This window comes from Eucalyptus grandis, chromosome 5, assembly GCF_016545825.1.
Source record: "Eucalyptus grandis isolate ANBG69807.140 chromosome 5, ASM1654582v1, whole genome shotgun sequence".
Classification (NCBI taxonomy): Eukaryota; Viridiplantae; Streptophyta; class Magnoliopsida; order Myrtales; family Myrtaceae; genus Eucalyptus; species Eucalyptus grandis.
Window position 1 is genome coordinate 52,579 of NC_052616.1, and position 25,462 is coordinate 78,040.

At 39.8% G+C, this 25,462-nt stretch overlaps 1 pseudogene; it reads left to right on the top strand.

The window, feature by feature from the left end:
* Positions 1 to 11,752: 11,752 nt before the first annotated feature.
* Positions 11,753 to 24,923, top strand: LOC120293436 (annotated as a pseudogene).
* The last annotated feature ends 539 nt before the right edge of the window (positions 24,924 to 25,462 follow it).

Genomic DNA, 25,462 nt, shown 5'->3' on the forward strand with positions numbered 1-25,462 from the left:
ACCTTCTCGTATTTTGAAAAATTTGCTAAAAAGGTTCAAAATGAAAAAGGATGTGTTATCTCAAGTATAAGAACAGATCATGGAGATGAATTTGAAAATCAAGATTTTACAAAATTTTGTGATGAATCTGGATTTAAGCATGTGTTCTCCTCTCCATATACTCCTCAGCAAAATGGAGTTGTGGAAAGAAAGAACAGATCTCTTCAAGAAATGGCTAAAACTCTTTTAATTGAAAGTAAGATTTCTTCACGATTTTTGAAGTTGTTTCAACAAAGCATGCTATATCATCAATAGAGTCTTCTTAAGACCTATTCTAGAGAAAACCCCTTATGAGTTATTCAAAGATAAAAGCCTATTGTTTCATACTTTCATGTATTCGGTTGCAAATGTTTTATATTAAAAAATGCAAAAGATCGAGTTGGTAAGTTTGAAGAAAGATCGATGAAGGTATCTTCCTTGGATATTCTACATCAAGCAAAGCCTTCGAGTCTATAACAAGAAGAGCCAGTCGTGGAGGAGTCAATGAATGTCAAATTTCAAGACTCAACGCAAGATGAATCAAGTCGACTCATCAAGAAGAGTCCGAACTTGCTCCACCTTCCAAAGCTTACAACTCAAGAAGCATCTCGACTACGGAAAACCAGCATCGGGTTGTTCGTGAAGATCCAAATAAAGAGAGATCATCAACCAGACAAATCAACAAGTAACTGGAAGCATAAGTCCAGTCATCCCAAAGATCTTATAATCGGCGAAATTAATGAAGGAATTCGCACCAGATCCAAAAGGGGAGAAGAGTATAGTGCTATGTCTCTCGTTTATGAAATTGAACCAAAGAGCATAGAAGAAGCTTTATCCGATGAAAGCTGGATTAAAGCTATGCAAGAAGAGCTCAGACAGTTCAGCATTAATGATGTCTGGGAATTGACATCCAAACCAAAAGGTAAAACGTTATTGGAGCTAAATGGGTGTTCGAAACAAGATGAATGAGAAATGAAAAGTCGTACGAAACAAAGCAAGACTCGTGGCCAAGGGATATACGCAAGAAGAAGGAATAGACTATGATGAGACTTACGCACCAGTAGCAAGGTTAAAAGCTATTCGACTATTACTTGCGTTTACTTGTTATAAAAATTTCAGGTTATTCCAAATGGACGTCAAAAGCACCTTCCTAAATGGATTTATTCATGAGGAAGTTTATGTAGAACAACCACCAGGGTTTGAAGACCCAAAGAAGCCGACTCGTCTTCGGGATCGAAAAAGGCTTTGTATGGTTTAAAGCAAGCACCTCGAGCTTGGTACGACAGATTAAGTAAGTTCTTAATACAAAATGGTTTTGTCAAAGGTAAAGTAGATACGACTTTATTTATCAAAAAGGAAAACAAAAGTTTCTTACTTGTTCAAATATATGTGGATGACATTATTTTTGGATCCTCTAATGAAAATCTGTGCAAGAAATTTTCTAAGTCTATGCAAGATGAGTTTGAAATGAGTATGATAGGAGAGTTAACATTCTTTCTTGGTCTTCAAGTAAAACAATTGAAGGAAGGAACTTTTATTTATCAAGAAAAATATGTTAATAATCTTGTCAAAAGGTTTGGACTGGAAAAGTGCAAAAAGACCGACATACCGATGTCAAGTTCTTTGAAGATAGACAAAGATGAAGAAGGGAAGAAAGTTTATCAAAAGCTGAACAGGAGCATCATTGGTTCACTTCTTTATCTTACTGCTTCTAGACCCGACATTTTGTTGAGTGTTTGCATCGTGCTAGGTTTCAATTAGATCCTAGAGAATCCCATCTCGGTCTGCGAAACGTATCATTAAATACGTGGCTTCATCATCAAGCATCGGTCTTTGGTATCCTAAGAAGGAAGACTTTAATCTTCCGGGATATTCAAACGCAGATCTGGCGGTTGCGAGTTGATAGAAAGAGCACTTCGGGAACTTGCCGGTTGCTTGGAAGGGACAAAGTGTCTTGGTTTTCAAGGAAACAAAGCACCGTGTCTATTTCAACAACGAAGTAGCATATGTAGCCCTTGGAAGCTGCTGTTCGCAAATTCTATGGATAAAACAACAGCTAAGAGACTTTGAAATTGAAGACTCATGCACGGAGATTAATTGCGACAACACCAACGCTATCAACCTCACCAAAAATCCAATTCTCCACTCAAGAGCAAAGCATATAGAGATTCGACATCACTTTATTAGAGACCATGTTCAAAATGAAAATGTTTCAATTCAATTTGTTGACTCAAAGAACCAATGGCGGATATATTCACAAAGCCTTTGGAGAAAAATCAATTTGAATCTATCCTATAGAGACTCAACATTTTGAGGTATGAGGATATCAAAGTCTAAAGACTTTCAGACTCAAACTTACAAGACTTTATCTTTAAGATAGTCTTGGTACGACCATCAGACTGTAAGTCATTCTCTTGAAACTCATCTTGAAAAGGTACGATCGTCAGACTGTGTTTAAATTGTTGCTATATTTAATTGACGTAATTATTGCATCGTTTCATTTTCAAAAAGGAAGTTATTTTTGAAATGGCTATTTTTGTGGAAAAAGACAGTTATTTTGAAAAGGCATTTTTTTTTATTTCCTTTGTGACAGTTCGTTTATCCCTCTTTTTAACCGATCGAGCACTGTCGATTCCTCTTCACTTTACTCTAAAAAACCCTAGAAAGCATCGATCCTCCATTCCCGTTTGTCTTCTTTGTTTAATCTTCAAAAAGTTGTCATCTTTCTTGGGAAAGTCAAGCAAGGAATCTTCCAAAAACTGAGAAAGATGTCATCTTCAAGAAAATCTTCGAGAATTGCAAGCACGGACCACAGCGAATGAGTGAGGGGCCTACGCACTTCGATCTTACTAAAGAAGAAGTGTCTCCAGAACAGCAAGCGAGCCCACAACATTCTCAGCAGCGTCATTCTCCTCCATCTAGTCCTCAAGGGTTGATCATCAACAACGGGGAAGAAATCATCGAGGATGCACTCGTAAGAGTTCAAAAGCCCGCTTATATTTACCAGCTATATTGTGCCTTAAAAGGAATTCGTACTCCTTTGAACTACATTGATGATTTTCTTAAAGACAAAGGACATGGGAACGAATATATCTTTCTGCGAAAAATGGAAAGTTTGGGAATTGCTCGAAAAGGGGTGGCCGAGGAAACCCTTGCAAATATCCCAAGTGATCCTCATGGATGGGGCCGAATCGTAGATGGGAATGATGATGACAAATTGTACGAGTCAATTTCAACCGAAAATGGGTGTTGCGGTTGAAAATCAAGGAAAAATGGGAGATTTGTTCGGATCGAAGGAACAAAAGGATCTGTACTCGAAACTGCTAAAGCGTGGGGTAATAAACCCTAGGAGTGTGGGTTTTGATTTTCTGGATGCTGTGAATGTGAACTTGAGGGAAAAGTTCAGTTATCTTCAACTTGAAAAGTTCTGCTCTGACACTACAGAGGCCTCTACTGAATTAACTGCATACTTCTATTCAAATCTTAGATTTTTGGATGCGAATAGATTCTCTTTTAGCGTTAAAGACCAAGACTATGCAGTGGATATGAATATGCTAGCAGATGTGTTAGAAGTTGAAAGAGGAAGATATCAACCAATCAAAGTTTCCATTGCTCGGGCCACACTAGAACTGGTGAAGGACAGGAGAACAGATGAAAAGATCACCTACTTAAGGATGAGTGCATTCAACATCTTGCTTCACAAGATTGTGATTAATTGCCTCCGACCGAAATCAACTTCCAAGATCGATGTCTCAAGTTCGAGGCAAGCCGATGTATGCCATCCTCTTTGGAAAAGGTTTTCTCTCCCTCACACCGTTATGTTTCACATGTATAGAGCAATGATGAAGGACAGAGGTCAACTCCCTTACCCAAGCCTTGTTACGAAGTTATTCGAGACATTTGAATATTCAGCCTCCGCAAATCTTTTGTGTTCGACCATGCGATCATATGGTGGTAGGACTGAAAATGGTGACCAAAATGTGTCCAAGGAACCGAGCAAGGAGTTGGAGAAATTCAAGGAGAAGACTCGCCAAATCTCATCAAATCTCTTATGTAGCTAAAAGAAAAGGGAAGGAGCCCATGGTTGCTCCATCCAAGAGAAGAAGAGCTCTCCTTGTTGAGGATGAAGATGATGAGGAAGACATCACCATCTCTCGCATTGGCTTTGAAGAATTTAAGTCGTCCTGTTCCACAGAAAGAATCGGAACAAATGACGAAAGAAGCAGAGGAGAAGGAAGAAGAAGAAAGAGAAGCTGAAAAAGAAGCAGAGGAGGAAAGACCTAAAGAAGAAAGAAGAGAAGAAGGAGAACCTGAGGAACACTCTTCTCCACATGTAGGCATGGAAACAGGGGGAGATCAGGAGAAATGAGTGAAGTCTTCATATCTTGATGCAAGTGAAGGAGTCAGTCGCTCACCAGCAGACCGAGATGATGTTTATGCCTCTCGTTTCCGAGGAAGGTCATGAAGTTTCATCGCCAAACCTGCGAGATTATGCTGATCTACCATCGCCCGCATTTACTCCATCGATCGAGCCGAAGCAAGTACTCGGACTGATAATGCAGTAGATTTTCGCATAATCATGGATATTCTCTTGGAGATGCGAGGTCAAATTTATGCCTTGGGATGCGAGGTTCAAAACTTGCAGAATGCGGGTCAAGTTTCTTCATGTTCATTGAATGATAAGATCCAAGCCCTCTCTGTTCAAATTCAGGCCAATGCCAAGGGTGAGGAGATTGCACAACTGAAGGAAGACTTGAAAAGGCTGGAAGGCATCATTCAGTCTATGGAAGATTTCCAGCTTGTTCGCGTTCCCAAGCAATCTTGACTTCATTTCATTCTTTTTAATGCTGACAAAAAGGGGGAGAGATGCAAGATTTGAACAAACTTTCAATCATTAAACTTTTAACTGTTTGTTGGATTGTTTTGTTTTTGAACTCGTTTGACTTTGTTTTGTGTCCGGATGAGAACCGAACTAGACTTGGACTTGACTCGCTTCTATTAACTAGTATTGATATCTTATGGATGGCTTTATCATATACTAGACTAACCTATTTTTCGTGGTTGGATTCTAGTGTTATTCTTTTAGCCATTTATCTCTATAAGATATGCATATGTGTTTGAGAAATGTTTTGCAGTCAAAGTTATCCAAGTCTGCAGGAAAGTTTTGTCACCATCAAAAAGGGGGAGATTGTTGGAGAAATCTTCTTGAAGTGTTTTGAAGTTGACAAAACGTTTCCATCGATCTAGTCCTGGAGGCTTGCATACTCGCTATTTAAAGTCTGAAAACCTCCAGGACAGCCGGACTCAAGACTCAAATCTATCCTCATTGACAGTCTCTAATCCGTTGAAGAAAGGTTATCCGTGAATCGGATGTTTCGTTAAGGATTTAACCTTATCAACGGAGAAGATCTCGTGGCTGGAAAAGACATAACGGAGTCCTTTGATTGATCAAAGATTGACTCAATAATTGAAAATCCGGTGATTGTCTAAATATTATTGGAAGGTTCTACTTATGGAAACCAAGATCTTGATTGTATGGGCGAACAGGATTGATGGGCTATCGACACGTTCCTTTAATAGCTCGAACAACCTTCCTAATTGATTCCGTCCAACGGGTAGATTGGAGGAATTCCTTTGGTAAGTGCCAACGGGTATGATGGCATAAAGGAGTATATAAGGAAGACGGTCTTAGTTGTTCAGTGTGTGTGATAGAAGAATTCCAAAGTTTGAAGCTCCTTTTGTTTAGACAATTCCTTTGAGCGAATACTTGTATACAAAAGAGAGTCTATATTTGTGAGAAATCTTGAGGAGGTGTGGTAGAACATCTACACTGTGGAATCAAGGCAAAGCTGTGCTGTAACTTCTCTTTTGTTCATAGTGGAATCCAGCCAATAGGCTGTCAGTGAAGAAGAGTGGACGTAAGCTTGATATAAGCCGAACCACTATAAACCGCGTGTTCAATTTTCTCTTCTCTCAGTCTTACTTTGATTATCGTTTGTCTCAAATCTATCAACTGTCTAGTATTGTGCAATTGTTGAAGAAAAATCTTTTATATACCTATTCACCCCCCTCTAGGTACTCATACTAGCAATATCATCATTATGACCTAGCACCAGAAGCTAAGGAAGCACTCAGGCAATACAGACAAGCTGCATCATCCTAAGATCATGAAGTGACAAGTGAAGATGATATTGTCCAGTCTACTCAAGACCCCTATGCACGCTTTGTAGGTCCTTTTTCCCAAGACCCCTATAATCCAAGACCTTCGTCTTTATCCTAAAACATGGGCACATCCTTCTATGCACAGCCATCCAATTGGCCTCAACCAAGCATTCTTGCCAACACTACAAGTGACAATACAAACTGGGTTGAAGAAGAAGCATCCCATTGGGCTCGTGTAGAAGCATTCTCATCACGACGGCTGAACCAAATCCTCTCACCAGAAGACCTTGAAGCTCTTGAACAGAAATATGAAGAACATCTTCTAGAATGCAGCTCAGATAACTCAGTATGTAGCTACAATGCTCGTGACGAATGAGAGCGTTGAGTCCGTACATTTTCACTGTAGCAAGTCATTGTTCACTTTTACTATAGCACTAGACTAGGGAAAGTACTGTTCACAGTATAATCACTGTTCATAGTGTGCGAATAATTCCCTCTCGGAAGTTTCTGGTGCATTTGTTTGTATCTGAACCCATGAGCTTGGTCCTTGTGAGTGTCTTTGTGACCTCTTATTGTCTATAAAAGGCGAGGAGAGTGTAATGCGTTGGGCAAAGTCCCTTGAAGTAAAGTGAGTGTTTTGTGAAAACATCTCCATGGCTTTCTAAATCCCTCTTCTTCTCCAGCCTGGTAGGATCCGCCAAGAAATACAGCTTGGGTAGATTAGAAACATTTCCATCATGGCATCTTTGAGTGTCTCTAAGCTCTGAACTAAAGGGCTGAGTGGTTTTTTGCTGAAAGGCTATCCCTGAAGGGCTTGAACGGGAGTTGTTCGCCCACTGTGGGATGCATACCTGCAAGAAATTTACTCTCCTTCCCTAGTTCTAAGTCTAGGTCCATTCATGGTCTATTGAGCTGCGATTATTTTTCTATATATTGTTATGCTCAATATATTTGCTATCTTCTAATATGATTTGATTTAAATTAATATTTTTAAAAGTATGTTTACAAATTTGCATATTTAGAGATTATTTTGTCATCATTAAAAATGAGAGATTATTAGGGAAATCCCTTATGATGTTTTGAATATGACAAAATAAATCAAAGGCTACTAACATGTCTGATGGATGAGTAATAGTCTATGCAGATGATAGAATGTGTAAAAGATATTATCAAAGTCTATATTTGGAATAACTAGAAGACAGACTCTATGCTGAAGCTGAACTTATTCAGACTGTGTCCAGATCTTAAAGCTAAATCTGTTCAGAAGCAGAATATGTTCAAACTCAGATTGTAAAGTCTATTGCACTCAAACTCAAATTGTAAAGTCTATTACTCTCAGACTTTACATCCAGACTCGACCGAACGTAACACAAACCCCAAACATATAATGGCTAGTGATCTAGTTTGGATTTTATATCAAGATTGATTTGATTGACTCAATCTAATTGATTAACAATTGAATATTGAAACCAAGAACTTTATATACGAAGAAGCTCTACTTATGGAAATCAAGATTCTATTTGTATGGGCAATCAGAATCAATTTGGGATTCTACTTCTATCACTCAACATCTACCAAATTTTCTAGATACAAATCTATCAAATTGGTAGATTGGAAGACGATCCTCTAATATACTGTCCAACGACTAGTTTGGAAGTGGAGGAGTATTTAAGAAGATCAAGGACCGATGAGCAAGTAAGAGAGGGAGCGTAGAATTTATAATTCCAAAGTCTGAGCGAACTTCGAGTATACACTTGTCTTTGGTGAGCTTAAACGTTTGTGATCGTGAGAGAAATACCAAAAGAGTGAATTAGTGAGATAGTGTGATCTACTACTAAGTGTTTGCACTCAAAGTTGTAATCTCTTATTAATTACATAGTGGAATCCAGCTAAAACGCTATTAGTGTGGGAGAATAGACGTAGGCTTGATCTAAGCCGAACCACTATAAATCTTATGTTCTTATTCTCATCCCTAAACTCCTTTATTTTGTTTGTAGTTCTATTTAACTGCTAAAGTCTAATCTCGCACAAAATATGCTACTCTTCAGACTCAGTTTCAAAAGTCTGTTATTCTTCAAACTCAGTTTCAGAAGAAAAATATTTCTACTGTTCTTTGCGAAAAAATTTCTTCACACATATTCACCCCCCTCTAGGTGTTCATACTAGCACTTTCATCTTGAAGGGGATTGAATCGGTCCCCAAAACCTTCCAAACGCACAGGATAGAAAGGCACGTGTTTGTCATTTTTGCAAATAAAGCGAGCTTCTACTCTTGCAAGTTGGTCCTTGGAATTTGGTATTTTCAAAAAGGTTCATTGCCACTAATTCTATACAAATATACCCACCATCCACCACTAAATCACATTAACAAATGTGGAAATCAAAGAAATATTAATTTTCTAGAGAGGGGAAAAAAGACCTTTAGATCGAGTTCAGAGCTGCCATGCTTGACACCTTCAAGAGTCTTCCACCTCACACAATTTTCTCGCTTCCCTCTTAAATGACTTAAGATATAGAAGCACACCTGCTGCATGGGAACCATAGTGATGCTCAAAGATTATACCTAGTCCATTCAAGGTCTCTCCAACATCAACATCACCCAATGATAGCTGAATGGATAAAAGCTTTACCAGTTCATTTCCACTGATGACATGATCAGCACTATAAAGCTTTTCCAGAATCTACATAGACATACAGAACTACGAGTAAAAATTCTTAAAGAAATTTTAAGAGGCTTGCACTGTCTCCATATCAAAAGCAAACTGCATTTATTAGACATATCAATCATCCTGAAATAACTCAACATCACATTATAATCATGAAGTTTCTTAAAATTTAATGTTTGTTGAGACTGAAAAAACATTTATGCAGGAGGATAGATAGTAATCTTAGTAGTGTTGATGACAATTCCCCATTTTAACCTAGGAGTGCCGTATGCCTATCAAGTTTTGAGATTATTCAAAATGCTCATGAAGAAGTTTGTACATGTCTCCACACTTCGACAAAATTTTAAATGTCACGCCCTCATGGTCACATATCCATGACATGGACATATCCATTCATTTGCATACAACCATATCAAACTGCACTTTCAAAGTGTATTGTCCAAGCACTTGCAGCCCATGTACAAGGGGCCATGCCAACTCCAATTTAGAAAAAATTGAAAATGAGAACCGGTAACTTGCTAGGATGTATATTATGATGCAAATTTTCTATGATACGTTTTCACCCAATTTGATGTTGCAAAGGACCTTGATAATAGAGAAACAATTCTTAAGCTTCATTGTTTAACGGTTTAGCAAAAACTAGTATTTCTCTCTTCATTTCAAAATTCGAATGCCAAAAACAACTATTTCGCAATTGATATATAGCCTCATCCACACAAAATGCCTAAGTCCACATAACTTGCTTTATCAACAGTAGACACTAACGGTTTTGCAGAAAACCTCACATCTTGATTAGCTTCGATAGATAAGATCAACTCTACAGAAATTGATCAATCTCACAAAATTCCACAAATTTAAGATTAGGCCGTATATTATGTAAACTTTAGATTCTCATGGATGACAGGGAAATGCGAATGAGTAAAAATGATGGTGCCAAACATTTCCTTTTGCCACACGGCATCCTTACTTAGTTTTATCTTTGTTGCAAATCATCAATTCAGGTGTATATATAAAGTTGTGGGCGCGTAGAATCTTTTTAAGCCTTCAACAATCACATTCTTTTTATGTTTTTGGTCATAACAATCATATTCTTGTTTGAGTTTGCATAAAAGGCCTTTACTTGAGACTTGAGATTCCACGAGAGGCAGAATAAATGTGTTGGTTTTTATTCGGTTTTTTGGTGAACCATATGCACTTGAATATCAAACTTTTAAGGTCCTACTGAAAAGACATAGGTAACATTTTGACAGCAGAAATTACTAGGAATACCCTGATTTCTAGGATCTACACTGATTTTTTGTCAGTGCTTTATTGACTCATCACCTGCAGTTTGTTTCACCCGCCTACTCATGCTTGATACTGAAAACACTATTTAAATGTGAAGGTTAGATGATGCAAACAAAATCCATTTTTCACCATGAGTAGATTTTCCTATTCATACAAAGAGGATGATCTAGGCTGAGAGATTTACGAGTTCGCTTTATACAATGTCAACATTTGCATAAATTCATCATATCCATGTTTGCACGAGTCTTGACAATTGGCAGACAATTCATTTCGTGAGGTAATAGTCAGATTTGAGAGATTATGACTAGACTTGCCCGGACGTTAGATTGTTCTATTACACTTTAAATTCCATAGTTGGTTTTTTGATCTTCTTAGTTGTCTGTTTTCCATCTTTCCTCAAAACATACTTGTTGAATCATCAATTTTTACGTCATAGTAAACGTTACATCAACAATCATTTTGGATGTAAAGAAAAGTACAGAAAATGAGAAAAAAGGGAAACGAATAGTTAACTGCCGAGAAGTCCACAAAAGATTCTCGGGTTGCAGGACGACGAAAGTTCATGATGTTAACATAAATGCGTGTAACTCACGGGGTTGCAAAATCGGAGCCATCAACTGAGGGGTGCGAAGAGGACGATCCTTCACTTCCGGGACCCTGTGCAACACTTGGCTGCATCTCGCTCGTCATTTTACAGAAGAATATAACTGCAGATTCAAGGCAAACAAAGATCAGAACATGCACAATGAAACGCTCCTTTTCCATCGAAAAAGTTCTATACTTTTTCGTTTTCTAATCAAGCGAGTGTGATAAAGCGAATACTAGCTTCGGCTCTACCAGCAACACAGAACAGAGAGAGAGAGAGAGAGAGAGAGAGAGAGAGAGAGAGAGAGGGAGGGAGGGAGGGGGTCACGACAGAGAGGGAAGGATGCGAAGAAGAAAAAGGGGGAGAGGGTGGTGGCATGCGACGAAACGAAGAAGAAAAAGGGGGATAGGTGTGTCCGTACAGAGATAGTAGGGAAGTCAAAGGTTTCTCTTGGAATGCGAAGAAGACCGGGGAAAGGATGAGGATGCGACAGAGACAAACTGAAGAAGAAGAATGAGATAAGAAGGGGCAGAGAGGCGGGGGAGGAGAAAATATTGGGTACGTCTTATGTAGCCAGCGTGGCAAACAAGAAGGCGGTGGGAGCGCAACACGTGTCCTCGTGGGACCCATAAAGTCGCGTCTGCTCCTCGACTCAGCGCTTCTTCCTCTCTCCTCTAACTCTCGTCTCGGCTGGTGGCTCGGCTCGGCTGGCAAAAGAAAGGACGTCCTCTCCTCCCGACTCCGCACGCTCTCTCTCCCTGTCGAGCATTTATTGCGGAAACTTTTCTCTTTCCTTCGTTTGAGAAAGAAAATGGCCGTTCGTTCCTCTTTCCCTCTCCATTTCTTTCCTTTCGAATTTTTGAATCTGAAATCCTCTCTCCGCGCTCGTTGTTGCTCCGCCGTGCATCAAGCGGCCGTTCTCCTGCCATCACCGACGAACCACATTACGGCCGCCGCTACTCCGGTGCTCACTCGCTTCTCTCTTCGGGTTCGTTGCTGCTCCGTCATTTGTTCCGGCGTTCCCGGGATCGCAGATGCAGCACGCGGAGGAGAAGCAGGCCTCTTCGAGCTCCCTCAACGTCGGCGACGTCGCCCGCCAAGCGAGACCGCGCACACGGAAGGCTCGGAGGCGAGGTTGCTGGAGAAGCTGGTGCTGAGCTGCCTCGTCGTGTTCGACGCTCCTCCGCCTCCCTCTCGCGACGTCCGCTCTGCTCTCTCTCTCTCCCCCTCTGCGAAGTCGTGACTCTCTTCCAGCGAAACGCAACGCCAACGGCCCTCCACCTCTGCCGGTTGACTCCGTCGCCCTCGACTCCGACTCCGACTTCGACGCCGACGCCGATGCCGCCTCCTCCCCTGAACCCGACTCTGACGCCAACGCCCCTTCGCCGGTTGCCTCCCTTTCTGTAAGAAATTCAACATTGAGCCACGGGCACCTGAGTTTTATTTTGCTCAGAAGATAGATTATCTCAAAGATAAGGTTGAGGCATCTTTTGTGAAGGAGCGAAGAGCAATGAAGGTAGTAGGAGTGCCAAATTTAATTTATCAATTGCTCTTTGCAGATGATAGTCAAAGTCTTAATTCTGTTCTTGCTGTGTTTGCAGAGAGAGTATGAAGAATTTAAGGTTCGTATAAATGCTTTGGTGGCCAAAGCCCAGAAGGTTCCTGAAGAAGGGTGGACGATGCAGGATGGAACACCATGGCCTGGAAATAACGTCCGTGATCATCCTGGCATGATTCAGGTATGCAAAGTTGTCATTTTCAGTTTTAGAACTCTTTGTTGATGTGAGATGAGATTAACTGCTTATTTCTGCTATCTTTAATAGGTTTTTCTTGGCCAAAGTGGAGGACATGACTCTGACGGGAATGAATTACCTCGCCTTGTCTATGTTTCCAGAGAGAAGAGGCCTGGCTATAATCACCACAAGAAGGCAGGAGCCATGAATGCTTTGGTAAGTGTCATAAGAATCCACCTTAGTTGGTAAACCCCTTTTTTTGCTCTCTCCATTGACCTCTCTGTGAACTTTTGTTTGTCTAACCGGTCAGGGTCTCTGCTGTGCTTACAAATGCGCCTTATCTTTTGAATCTGGATTGTGATCACTACTTCAATAATAGTAAGGCTATTAGGGAGGCAATGTGCTTCATGATGGACCCACTTATTGGAAAAAGAGTGTGCTACGTCCAGTTCCCTCAAAGATTCGACGGTATAGATAGGCACGATCAATATGCCAATCGGAACATCGTGTTTTTCGATGTAAGCATGCAATTATCAACCATTGAATTTGAGATAGCTAGTACGAGTACCTAGAGGGGGGTGAATAGGTATAAAAAAAAATTTCTCGATGTTTGCACGATATTTAAACAATTAGAGACTTTGCAACAGTTGAAAATTCAATCGCAAGACCGAGTAAGGGAAAGAGAGAATTGAACACTCGGTTTATAGTGGTTCGGCTTGATTCAAGCCTACGTCCACTCTTCGCACCGACAGCCGATTGGCTGGATTCCACTATGATCAAAGAGTTGTTACGTTGTTGATCTTCCTTGATTTCTAGGTGTAGATGATCTACCACACTTGCTCAAGGCGTCACCAAGTATAAACACTCTCGCATACAATTTCGCTCGCCTCAACTAACAATCAAAGGATCTTCAGACTGGAATTTTTCTATCGATCACACACTTAAAACAACTAGAACGTCTTCCTTTTATACTCCTTCATGCCATCATAGCCGTTGGCACTTACCAAAGGAATTCCTCCAATCTACCCGTTGGACGGAATCAATCAAGAAGATCATCCGAGCTATATAAGGAATCTGATGATAGCCCATCAATCCTCGTTTCGCCCATACAATCGGGATCTCGGTTTCAAGAATAGAATAATCCAAGATTATTTTCGTCGACCATCGGATCTTCAATCGTTCTTAGATAAGATATAAAGAATCCGAAATGATTATCCAACCAAAGAATCTATCCGCAGAGGATAGGATCAAATCCTCAATCATAAACCTCGACTTTGGATTTCCTTCAACACGGATTAGAAAGACTGTCGGTGAGAATAACTTTGAGTCTTGAGTCTTGAGTCTTGAGTCTTGAGTCTTGAGATAACAAAGTCTTGAGACTATAAAATCTTGAGACTTTAACTATCGATATCCAGACTTAGATCGATAGAAATGTTTTGTCGCTTCAAAATATTCGGAAAGATTTCTCCAACAATCTCCCCTTTTTGATGGTGACAAAACTTTCTTGAAGATTTGAACAACTTTGACCTGCAAAAACATTTCTCAAGCAATATGGCTAACTCATAAAGATTAATAAACAACCAGACTCGCATCCACAGCAAATTGGTTAGTCTTTCATGAGTAATACCATGTAACAATACTTGATATAAATGCAACCAGTCAAGCATCAAAATCCACAACCAATTCAGTCTAACACTCAAGTTCAAGTTCTCAAGTCATACTCAAAAATAAACATAACCACAAAAGTCAAATAAAGTTTTAAAATAATGTTTGTTCAAATTGGTTCTCCCCTTTTTGTCATCATTAAAAGAGGGTGAGAAAGGAGTCATGTCCGCTTGGGAATGCGCACGATCCGGAAATCCCCAATGGATCGGACTACTCCTTCGAGCTTCTTCGGATCTTCTCGCAGATGAGCTACCTCTTCTCTCTTGGCATTGGCTTGAAGTTGTAGAGCGAGGTCTTTGTATTTTTCTTCCAGAGATCAAGATGCTTGTCCAAAGATGCTTCAAGACTTGGATTTCACAATCCAGAATATATATCTGGTTACGCATTTCCAGAAGAATATTCATGATACTACGAAGATCTACAGAATCATCCGTCTGTGTACTGGCATTGGCTTTCTCAGATGGTGTGTGTGCAGACGATGGCGCTTCTGAACGGTCTTGCAGATTTGGAATCGTCGTATCATCTTCTTCAGGCAATTGAGAGACCTGAGCTTCTTCTGGGTCTTCTGGAGATTTTCTTTGATCTTCAGCAGCATGAGGTGGAGACCTCTCTTGCTCGCTAACTCCCCCGTCTCTAGGACATCGAAAGGGGAAGAGTGATGATCAATCTCTTGATTTCCCTTCTCTCCCATTTATCAGCAGACCGATCTTTTACTTCTTCTTTTTCTTCCTCAACTTCTTTCTCCTTCTCTCTCTCGTTCTTCTTCTTCTCTCGCTTCGCTGAAGTTCTCGTCGAATAAGACACAGAACGTCTTGTTCTTGTCAGTGCTGGAATAGTGGGATCTTCATCATCATCATCTTCATCCTCATCCTCCAGGATAAGAATTCTTTTCCTCTTTTTCGAAGAAGCACTAAATGCCTTCTTTCCTTTTCCTTTTGAAGCAGATCGACCGGAGATTTCACTTTGAATTTCTCCATTGCCTTAGAAAGTTCTTGCAGACGCATCTTCATTAACATTTTCAACCCTACCACCATCTTATCACACGGTCTAACACAAAAAGTATGTGGCAGTTCAATATTCAGATGTCGAAGATCTTGGTCACTGCATCAGGATAAGGCAATTGTCCTTTGTCTTTTGACACAGCTTCGTACATATGGAAAAGAATAGTGTGCGGGAGAGAGAACTTCCGCCCCGAGTTGATCGCATACATCAACTTTGCTTCGTAAAGAGACACGAAGTCTTTGAAGTAGACTTAGGTCTTAGACAATTGATCACAATCTTGTGAAGCACAATGTTGATAGCGTTCATTCTTGAATAGATAATTTTCTTATCTACATCCCTATCTTTGACAAGATCCGAGTAGTTCGAGCAGGTGAGACTTTAATTGGGAGATAGCGTCCCCGTTCAACTCCAACTATGTCTCGCCAACATATTCACATCTACCACATAGACTTTGTCTCGAACACCGAATGAAATTCTATTCGCATCCAAAAGCTAAGATTTGAATAGAAATAAGCAGTCGATGATCATACCCGTCTCAGAGTCGAGAGCAGAAAGTCTCAAGTTGAAGCAAATTCAACTTCTCTCTTAGGTTCAAGTTGATGGAATCCAGAAGTCAAAATCGACACTTCTAGGGTTGATTACCCTCTTTTCAACAGATCGTAATACACTTTTTCTTGATCCTTGGATTTAAACAAATCCATCCGATTTCCTTTCGCCTTTGCCGCCACACCCATTCTAGGTTCAAATTCAAGGAACATTTTGTCATCATCATTCGCGTCAATCAGATTTTGTCCCGGCATACGAGGATCTCTTGGAATGTTCGCAAGAGCTTCCTCTCTTTTTCCTTTTGGGGCAATTCCCCATTCCTCCATTTTCTTCAAAAAAGATACTCATTCCCATAATTTTTGTCCTTAAGGAAGTCATCTATGTAGTTCAATGGAGTACTGTGCTTTTCAATGCACAATAAAGTTTATACAAAAAGGAAGGCTTTTGAACTCTTACTGGGTCGGCATCCTCGATTATCTCTTCTTCCAGATTATGACTTTCACTTTGTGGGGCAGGAGATGCTGAATGACGTGGAGGAGAGCGAATCGGACTTTGTCGCTGACCAGATAAGTCTTCTTCCTCAGTGAGATCGAAATGAGTCGGTCCCTTCTTCATTCTTTGTGGTCCCCTCGTTCGCGATTCTTGATGATTTCCTTGAAGACGACATCTTTCTTTGTCTATTGGAGGATTCCTTCACTTGCTTTCCCAAGAAAAATGACCACTTTCTCGACGATGAACAAAGAGTAGAAACAAAGATCGAGAGAAGAGTGCTTTTAGGGTTTTGAAGATTTGGGGAAAAATCATATATATATAACTTAGTTTTTGAAAAGGGAAGTTCAATCGGTGCAATGGAAAGTGAACGATTACTTCTTTTCAAAATCTATAACCGCCAAAATTATTAAACAAAAGATCGTACCTTTTCGACTAAATGACAATTAGTACCTTTTAGAAGAAATACAACTTGCGCCTTTATCCACGAATGTCCGAGTCTCGGACTTAGAGTCTAAGAGATCGAGTCTTTAGAGTTGGTGAGTCTCTAGACTTTAACTTCTTCAAGCTTCAAAATGTTGAGTCTTGAGCGGATAAAGTCAAACCGATTCTTCTCCAAAGGCTTTGTGAATATGTCTCGCTAGTTGACTTTTTGAATCAACAAATTGAATCGAGATTTCTCCATTTTGAATATGATCTCTAATAAAGTGATGTCGAATCTCAATATGCTTTGCTCTTGAATGAAGGATTGGATTTTTGGTGAGATTTATAGCACCGGTGTTGTCACATTCGATTTCGTGCATGAGTCTTCAATGCCAAAGTCTTGTAGCTGTTGTTTTATCCATAGAATTTGCGAACAGCAGCTTCCAAGAGCTACATACTCGCTTCGTTGTTGAAAGAGCTACGTGCTTTGTTTCCTCGAGAACCAAGACACCGTTCTGTTTCCAAGTAGTTGACAAGTTCCGTAAGTGCTCTTTCTATCGATTCCCGCAACCGGCCAGATTCGCATCCGAGTATCCTAGAAGATTAAAGTCTCCCTTCTTTGGATACCAAAGACCGATGCTTGAAGATGAAGCAACGTATTTGATAATTCGTTTCACGGCACCGAGATGTGATTCTCTAGGATCCGATTGAAACCTAGCACGATACAAACACTAAACAAAATATCAGGTCTAGAATAAAAGTAAGATAAAGAAGTGAACCGATCATGCTTCGTACATGCCTTTTGATCTATTTTCTTCCCTTCTTCATCCTTGTCTATCTTCCGAGAACATGACATTGGTATGTCGATCTTTTTGCATTTTTCCAATCCAAACCTTTTGACAAGATCATTCGCATATTTTTCTTGATGGATGAAAGTTCCTTCCTTCATTTGTTTCACTTGGAGTCCAAGAAAGAATGTTAATTCTCCCATCATACTCATTTCAAATTCATCCCGCATAGACTTAGAAAATTTCTTGCAAAGACTTTCATTAGAAGATCCAAAATAATGTCATCAACATATATTTGAACAAGTAAAAAGTTTTTGTTTTCCTTTTTGATAAACAAAGTAGTATCTACTTTACCTTTGACAAAACCATTTTGTAATAAAAACTTACTTAATCTGTCGTACCAAGCTCGAGGTGCTTGCTTTAGACCATACAGAGCCTTTTCGTCCAAGACCGAGTCCGGCTTCTTTGGGTCTTCAAATCCAGGCGGTTGTTCCACATAAACTTCCTCATGGATAAATCCATTTAGGAAAGCACTTTTGACGTCCATTTGGAATAACCTGAAATTTTTGTAACAAGCAAACGCAAGTAATAGACGAATAGCTTCTAACCTTGCAACGGGTGCGTAAGTCTCGTCATAGTCTATTCCTTCTTCTTGCGTATACCCTTTGGCCACGAGCCTTGCTTTGTTTCGTACGACTTTTCCTTTTTCGTTCATTTTGTTCCTGAATACCCATTTGGTTCCAATAACAGTTTTACCTTTTGGTTTAGATGTCAATTCCCAGACATCATTGATGTTGAACTGTCTAAGCTCTTCTTGCATAGCTTCGATCCAGCTTTCATCAGATAAAGCTTCTTCTATGCTTTTTGGTTCAATTTCAGAGATGAGAGCCACAAAGACTAGATTCTTCATGCCTTTTTGATCTGGTGCGGATTCCTTCATTAAGTTCGCCAATAATAAGATCTTTGGGATGACTCGGATTTGTGTTTCCAAGTTGCTGTGTTGATGATCTCTTTCTTTATTTGATTCTCCATGAGCGTCTTGATGATGGACTTCCGAATCCGAGATGCTTCTTGAGATGTAGACATTTGAAGATCTAGAGCGGATTCAGTCTCATCGTACCGAGTCCGGGCTGGATTCATCTTGCACCGAGTCTTGGAATTTGACATTCATTGATTCTTCCACTGACGGCTTTTTTGTTGTAGACTCGTAGGCTTTGCTTGATGTAGAATATCCAAGGAAGATGCCTTCATCCGATCTTTCTTCAAACTTACCAACTCGATCATTTGCATTTTTCAAAATAAAGCATTTGCAACCGAACACATGAAAGTATGAAACAATAGGCTTCTTACCTTTGAACAATTCATAGGGGTTTTATCAAGAATAGGTCTTAAAAAGACTCTATTTATAATATAGCAAGCAGTTGAAACAGCTTCAGCCCAAAATCGTGAAGAAATTTTACTTTCAATTAAAAGTGTTCTAGCCATTTCTTGAAGAGATCTATTCTTTCTTTCCACAACTCCATTTTGCTCGAGTATACGGAGAGGAGAACATGTGATTAACACCAGATTTATCACAGAATCTCGTAAAATCTTGATTTTCAAATTCACTTCCATGATCTGTTCTTATACTAGAAATAGCACATCCTTTTTCATTTTGAACCTTTTTAGCAAACTTTTCAAAGTACGAAAAGGTTTCGATTTGTTTGCTAGAAAATATACCTGTGTAAAACGAGAGTAATCATCTACAATTACTAGACAATATTTCTTACCTCCAATGCTCGGGTTCTTGTTGGTCCGAAGAGATCCATATGAAGCAACTGTATTACATGATTAGTAGATACATGATTTATTTGTTTAAATGAATTTTTTACCTGCTTTCCCAGAATGCATGGAGTACATAAGTCAGACTTTTGGTATGGCAGATTAGGTAGACCTCTAACAAGCTGCTTTGAAGAGATTTTGGCTAATTGCTTCTTGTTGATATGGCCAAGCTTTCTATGCCATAGAATTGCTTCATCTTGAATTGAAATTAAGCATTGTTCTTCATTTGGCTTTACATCAAGGAGGTAGATGTTTCCATGCCTTCGACCCATGAAAGACTCGAGTCGAATCTTTGCTAATTCCAGAACAAATGCCTTCTTGAAAGAAGATCTTGTAACCAGTATCACACAATTGGCTAATGCTGAGTAGATTGTAGTTGAGTCCTTCCACTAGAGAGACATTGCTTATTGTGAGATTTCCAATTTTCGCAATTCCGAATCCCACAATACTTCCTTTGCTATTTCCTCCGAATGAAACTTTTCCACCATTCACTTTAATAAGCTTTATGAAACACTCGAGTCTCCCGTCATGTGTCTTGAACATCCGCTGTCAAGATACCACTTTACCTTCTTTTTTGACAGAGACTCGCATTCAAAAAGAGTCTCAAGCTTTCTTTGGTACCCAAATTTTCTTGGGTCCTTTCGTGTTAGTAGGATAAGCATTATTAGGCCATACTCTCTTCACAAAGGCTTCCAAACCATAGGACACTCTTTTTCAAAATGATCCCGACTGTTACACTTAGAACACCTTAAAGCATTTCGACCTACGGGCTTTACAAAGACTTTTTGAAATGATTTTTATAAGCCTCTCTCGATGGTCTTTTCTTAATTCTTTCTTTTACTTTTGGAAAATCAATCAAAGGGATTGTTTCTTCTGTCATACCTAGACCCGACTTATTAAAGTAAGGTCTTTGGATTGAAAGAACTTTTTCAAGTTTTTCGGACCCTATTGAAAATTTCTTTGAAATATTTGATAAATCAGTTTTTAAGAAAGCATTTTCTTTTGAAAGATTGTCTTCACTCTCTTTAAGAGTAGAAACATTCAAGTCTAAATTTTTTACCTTTTCTTCTAAAATGATTTCCTTTTGTTTTAAAAATGAGTTTTCCTTTTTAAGTTCGGAAATCCTTTTAAGAGAAGTCTTAAGACTAAAACATAACTCATTAATATATTTAGAGACTTTGACAGGGATTTTATAATTACTTACCTCAAATTCACTGTCGAGTCCGATCCAGTCCGAGTCCGATTGCGCCATTAGACACAGTTGGCATATTCCTCATCACTCTCTTCACACTCAGATCGCTCCCGGTGTTTCGGCTTTAAGAGCTTTTCGAAATTTCTCAGCTTTTCCTCTTTTCTTTTCAGAAGAGGACAGTTGGGTCTCGATGTGTCCCTTCTTTTTACATTCGAAGCAAACTACTTCTTTGTTTGGTTCCTCATCATCACGAGACTTGGTCTCGCTGTCTCTCGAGAATTTTGTTTCTTTGGGATAAACCTTCTGCCTTTTCTATTCAGTTTTCTGAATCTTCTTATCATGAGGGCGAGCTCCTCATCATTCATATCATCTTCAGAATCTGCATCATCGAATCATCATTTGATTTTAGTGCAATAGATTTCTTACCTCTTGGATCTTCGTCTTCATTAATTCGTTCCACTTCGTAAGATGAAGAGTTCCAATCGTTCGTCTACGAGATAATGGCATGATTCTTTGCGTCTCTCTTATTGAAGTCTTTATATGATTCCAATCCTTGAGAGTCCACGTAGAAGCTTGTTCACCTTCATGGGATCAGAAATTTTTTGTCCTTGGTTCTCAAGACCATTGACAATATCTGTAAAACGACTAAACATGTCAGTTATAGATTCTCCTGGTTTCATTTTGAAGGATTCATATTGACCAAGAAGAATGTTAATTCTGGTCTCCTTCACTCGATCTGTTCCTTCATAAGTGATATGTAACCTGTCCTGCACTTCTTTTGCTGTGACACAAGAAGATATTCTGTTATATTCAGTTGGTGACAAAGCACAATATAAAGAATAAATTGCTTTAGCATCAAGTGCTTGTCTCTTGTTTATTTCTTCTTGAGACATTCCGCTGGTTTCAACGGTTTCTTTTCCTCTTTCAGTGTTTGATGCAGCAGCAATAGTGATTCCTTTTTCCACTACGTCCCATTCCAGAGGATCCTTTGATCGTAGGAAAGCTTTCATCTTGTTCTTCCGGATGTTGTAATCCTTTCCATCGAAGTAGGGAGGTCTGGTATTGCTTTGCCCCTCCATCAGCCCCGGTGCTAGCATACTAGCCATGGATCTTTTACTCTGAAGTAAAACACTTCAAACAAAGTAAGAACACAGGCTCTGATACCAATTGAGATAGCTAGTACGAGTACCTAGAGGGGGGTGAATAGGTATAAAAAAATTTCTCGATGTTTGCACGATATTTAAACAATTAGAGACTTTGCAACAGTTGAAAATTCAATCGCAAGACTGAGTAAGGGAAAGAGAGAATTGAACACTCGTTTATAGTGGTTCGGCTTGATTCAAGCCTACGTCCACTCTTCGCACCGACACCGATTGGCTGGATTCCACTATGATCAAAGAGTTGTTACAGTGTTGATCTTCCTTGATTTCTAGGTGTAGATGATCTACCACACTTGCTCAAGGCGTCACCAAGTATAAACACTCTCGCATACAATTTCGCTCGCCTCAACTAACAATCAAAGGATCTTCGACTCTGGAATTTTTCTATCGATCACACACTTAAAACAACTAGAACGTCTTCCCTTTATACTCCTTCATGCCATCATAGCCGTTGGCACTTACCAAAGGAATTCCTCCAATCTACCCGTTGGACGGAATCAATCAAGAAGATCATCCGAGCTATATAAGGAATCGATGATAGCCCATCAATCCTGTTCGCCCATACAATCGGGATCTCGGTTTCAAGAATAGAATAATCCAAGATTATTTCGTCGACCATCGGATCTTCAATCGTTCTTAGATAAGATATAAAGAATCCAAATGATTATCCAACCAAAGAATCTATCCCAGAGGATAGGATCAAATCCTCAATCATAAACCTCGACTTTGGATTTCCTTCAACACGGATTAGAAAGACTGTCAGTGAGAATAACTTTGAGTCTTGAGTCTTGAGTCTTGAGTCTTGAGTCTTGAGATAACAAAGTCTTGAGACTATAAAATCTTGAGACTTTAACTATCGATATCCAGACTTAGACTGATAGAAATGTTTTGTCAGCTTCAAAATATTCTGGAAAGATTTCTCCAACAGAATTGCCTCATGTCCATTGCACATACCGTATCATTAATTCTGTGCAAGAAGATCTGACGGAGAAATTTCTCTCTTTCAGATTAACATGAAAGGTCTGGATGGTATTCAAGGTCCTATTTACGTTGGGACTGGTTGTGTATTCAGAAGGCTGGCACTCTATGGTTATGATGCTCCAAAAGCAAAGAAGCCACCGACCAGAACTTGCAACTGCTTGCCAAAGTGGTGCTGTTGTGGGTGCTGTTGCTCTGGGACGAAGAAGAAGAAGAAGAATACCAAGCCTAAGACCGAACTGAAGAAGAGATTTTTTTAAAAAAAAGATGCAGGTACTCCACCACCTTTGGAAGGTATCGAAGAGGGCATTGAAGGTGAGATTCTGCTTTTGCATGAAGTCCCACTTAATTGTCTAGTGTTGGTTTACCTTTTTCTATCATTGAATGTGCCTCTCAATTTTGGCATCAATCGGTGAAATCTTTTATTCTTCCAAAAGCTTGTTTTCTATTGGGTTGCTTCCCAGTTAACATCTGTTCCAATTTGGACTTAACCAATTTTGCTTCCTATGTCATGTTTAAGGCTAGTTCTTTTACTTAGTCATCAATACATTCATGTTTTCTTATGCAGGAATTGAAACTGAAAATCCCACGCCTCAGCATAAGCTTGGAAAGAAGTTTGGGCAATCCTCAGTCTTTGTCGCATCGACAATGCTAGAGGATGGAGGAACACTGAAAGGCACGAGCCCTGCATCTTTGCTAAAAGAAGCTATCCATGTCATCAGCTGCGGCTACGAAGATAAGACTGAGTGGGGAAAAGAGGTAAGTGTAGTGTAAATGCTCTCTTCATGCGATTCCCCGAAACAATTATTGTTTCTCTCAGAGTTGGCTGAACTTTCATCATATACAGGTTGGATGGATATATGGTTCAGTTACAGAAGATATATTGACGGGCTTTAAAATGCATTGCCATGGATGGCGTTCCATCTACTGCATCCCTGCAAGACCCGCTTTGAAAGGATCTGCTCCCATTAATCTTTCCGATCGTCTCCACCAGGTCCTTCGTTGGGCTCTTGGTTCCATTGAGATCTTCTTAAGCAGGCATTGTCCCCTTTGGTATGGTTATGGAGGCGGTTTGAAATGGTTAGAGCGATTATCTTACATAAATGCCACAGTATACCCCTGGACATCAATCCCTCTGTTGGCATACTGTACTTTGCCTGCTGTGTGCTGCTTGCTTACTGGGAAATTCATCACGCCAGAGGTAGGCTATTAGATTTTTCTTTTTCTTTTTTTTTCTTTTTTTCAACTATTGCTTTTATATCGTACAATTGATGATATTCCAGGCAAAAGATCTTATATTGTCTTTGTTTCTTGTCCCCGTTGCAGCTGAGCAATGTGGCTAGTCTGTGGTTTCTGTCACTTTTCATTTGCATTTTCGCGACAAGTATCCTGGAAATGCGATGGAGTGGGGTTGGAATAGAAGAATGGTGGAGGAACGAACAGTTCTGGGTCATCGGAGGAGTTTCAGCACATCTCTTTGCAGTTTTTCAGGGGCTTTTGAAGGTTCTGGCTGGTGTTGACACGAACTTCACTGTGACATCAAAGGGTGGGGATGACGAGGAGTTCTCTCAACTCTATGCGTTCAAATGGACCACCTTGCTCATTCCGCCAACCACATTGCTTATAATAAACCTGGATGGTGTTGTAGCTAGCGTATCAAACGCAATAAACAACGGTTACGAGTCCTGGGGTCCTCTCTTCGGAAAGCTATTCTTTGCCTTCTGGGTGATTGTCCACTTGTATCCTTTCCTAAAGGGTGTGCTCGGACGGCAGAACAGGACTCCTACAATCATCATTGTGTGGTCAATCTTGCTCGCTTCCATCTTCTCCCTTCTGTGGGTACGTGTCGATTCATTCTTGGCCAAGTCGGACGGACCACTTTTGGAAGAATGCGGGTTGGACTGTAATTAGCAAGAGTGTCTGATTCCTGGAACATTTGGTCAGTAGGATTTGTTTATGGGTTATTTATCGTAAGGATACAGAAAGAATACATTTGGTGTGGTGCCGTCTGCAATGCAAATAAAGGGCATGTTTGGACGTCACTGTTTCCGCAACTCCGCCTCTCCATTTGACCGCAACACTCTGAAGGGCTACAAAAACCGACTTTGCTGCTCTTTTGCAACAGCTGGGAGATTGTCGGAAAGGACTGTGACACTGCTTCTTGATTCTTTATTTGGTTCATAATTTTTTTCTTTTCTAGGATGAGGAGGTGGCGTGAACCACAGTATAATGTGTATTATCATCTCATAATCTCTCTCTCTCCCTCCCTCTCTCTCCCCTGTGTAAGTGTAACTCAGCCGAAATTGTGAGCATGTATTATATACGGGGCATCGTCCCTCAGTTGATGCTGCTTAATGTGGCCATGCATGGCGTTTTGCTGTTGGAAGATCAAAGGGAAAAGTTCAATTTTCTTTGGCCACAGAAACGGTTTTGATTGCTTAGATATTCAAGAGACCTGACTGTACTTATTACTACGAGTGCATTGCAAACCATGCCATTTTTTAGATTCTCCTCAAGAACAATAGAGCTGCAAAAGTCGGTTGAAAGATCAAAGGGAAAATTTTCAATTTTCTTTGGCCACAGAAACGTTTTTGATTGCTTACATATGTAAGAGACAAGACTGTACATCTTATTACTACGAGTGCATTGCGAACCATGCCATTTTTTAGATTCTCCTCAAGAACAGAAGAGCTGTAAAAGTTCGTTGAAAGATCAGAGGGAAGAAGTTCAATTTTCTTTTGCCACAGTAGGTGTTGCGACGGTTTTGATTGGTTGTTACATATTTAAGTGACCTGACTTAACATCTTATTGCTCCAAGTGCATTGCAAACCATTGCCATTTTTCAGATTCTCCTCAGGAACAAAAGAGTCTCTGTAACAGTTGGATGCAGGAAGTTTTAATGCAAATCATCTGTAGACAGAAAGTTTTACACGATTTGAGCGTCAAT